The sequence below is a fragment of the Dendrobates tinctorius genome, unplaced genomic scaffold (assembly GCF_039654945.1).
Source record: "Dendrobates tinctorius isolate UK_male_01 unplaced genomic scaffold, ASM3965494v1 ptg000370l, whole genome shotgun sequence".
Lineage (NCBI taxonomy): Eukaryota > Metazoa > Chordata > Amphibia > Anura > Dendrobatidae > Dendrobates > Dendrobates tinctorius.
The window spans coordinates 5866631-5868493 of record NW_027362036.1 but is presented as its reverse complement, the minus strand read 5'-3'; the positions used below and the strand labels follow the sequence as shown (position 1 = coordinate 5868493).

Here is a 1863-nt window from a genome sequence, read left to right as displayed (position 1 = left end):
AAACGGATGTGCTGAAATGAGCCAAATTTTGTGTAAATTTGGCTTCGCGTTAATGCATGTGACTGCATTATGTCATTTTGATGTCCGTTCGTGAAACATCCGTTTGCCTTCAGGCACTGTCAATAAAGTTTTTTTTTGCTTTTTGTCAGCGTCGGGTGTGGGTGGTCACACATTCTCCATTTTGAAAGCATTGAGTGAACTTCTGCTGCAAGCAAGATGTTTGTGTCTGAGCTTGTTAGATTTCGCTTGATGCAGCTGCGACTTCAGCAGAGAAGGCATGTTTCCCAAAGGAGATATTGGATCCATGAAGTGAATTTTTTCTGGAATACATATGGTGCCTTTCACACCCTGTAAGTGCAGCTTCGGGATCATCCCTTTAAATTTGAACGTTATCTGCGGATGTCCATCGAAACCTTTGATATTCTGCTTGCACAAGTGAAGGATGAGATACATCATCAACGCAGCACTTTCCGGGAAAGTATTTGTGCGGAGCAACGTTTAGTGGTGACTTTGAGGTAAATATCCTTTTGTTAACATTTTCCTATTGACAAAGACAGGATGTAATTTATCGTGGTGCATGTCTTTACATTTTCTACACGTTGCCAATTGTCCTAGTCCATTTTAACTTGCCCTTATTTTCGTTGTCCATAGTGCTAATTTTTTTTTGTTTTGTATTGTCAATAGATATTTGGCTACTGGAGAAACTTTTGCATCACTGCATTTTCAATTTCGGCTGGGGAAATTGACCATTTGCCAACTAGTTCGGGAAACTTGTGATGCCATTTTGGAACAACTTACAACCACTCATGCTACCAACCCCGACAACAGAAATGTGGCTATCGATTTCCAAAAATTTTGAGGATGTGGCTAATTCCCCGAATTGCATTTGTGCCATGGATGGGAAGTACCTTCGGATTCAGAAACCAGTGCATAGTGGATCCCTGTACTATAACTGCAAAAAATACTTTTCCATTGTATTAATGGCTATTGCGGGTGCTAGATACCGTTTTGTAGCTGTGGATATCGGTGCACATGGACAGACGAACGATTCCAGAGTCTTCGAAGAGTCCAACATGGGGAAATGTTTGTACAGCAATAGCTTCAACATACCCTCAGCACGACCACTTCTGGGGACTGAAGGCTCAAGTTTGCCCTATGTTTTAGTTGGGGATGAGGCGTTCCAACTTGGACGAAATCTCCTACAGCCAAACTCAAGCCGTAGTCTAAACTACACAAGACGCATTTTTAATTATTGCTTGAGCCGGGCAAGATGTTATGTGAAATGTACCTTTGGTATTTTGCCTGCAAAATGGCGTATCTTACTAACTTGCATGCAATTACAACCTGAAAATGTGGACCGTGTAGTGAAGGCATGCATCTGCCTGCACAACTTTGTGTCCAGACATGAACCCCTGCTGGTTGACCCCAATGACTGTGAGTCGAACCTCATGTGCATCAATTCAACTACTGTTTGTTCTACAGTTGAGATAATGAGGATTCGTGATCAATTTGCTAATTATTTCATACATGAAGGTCTTGTTCCATGGCAAGACATCCATGTGTGAAAATTTTAAACACTGTTTATTTATTGGTGTGTGTGCTATGTGTGTGGCAATATTTTGTTAATTAGGGGCATGGCTAAGGAGCAGCAGCCACAGCGCGCACGGAAGCAGTCAGTCTTGGCGGGAACATGCAACGTACAGCAGGGAGAGATTTGCTCTGTCCCGTCCCTCTAGAACAGGGACTGCGTCGGCCGGCATCCGTGTACTTCTGCCGTCACCAGCAGAGATTCCAGAGAGGGCAGGGCAACGTGCCCGGTAACTGCCAGAGAGCAAGGTGCCATGCGCTTCGTGACTGGGAGTA

The 1863-nt window shown here is 43.7% G+C and overlaps 1 pseudogene; it reads left to right on the top strand.

The window, feature by feature from the left end:
• Nucleotides 1-216: 216 nt before the first annotated feature.
• Nucleotides 217-1537, top strand: LOC141075770 (uncharacterized; annotated as a pseudogene).
• The last annotated feature ends 326 nt before the right edge of the window (nt 1538-1863 follow it).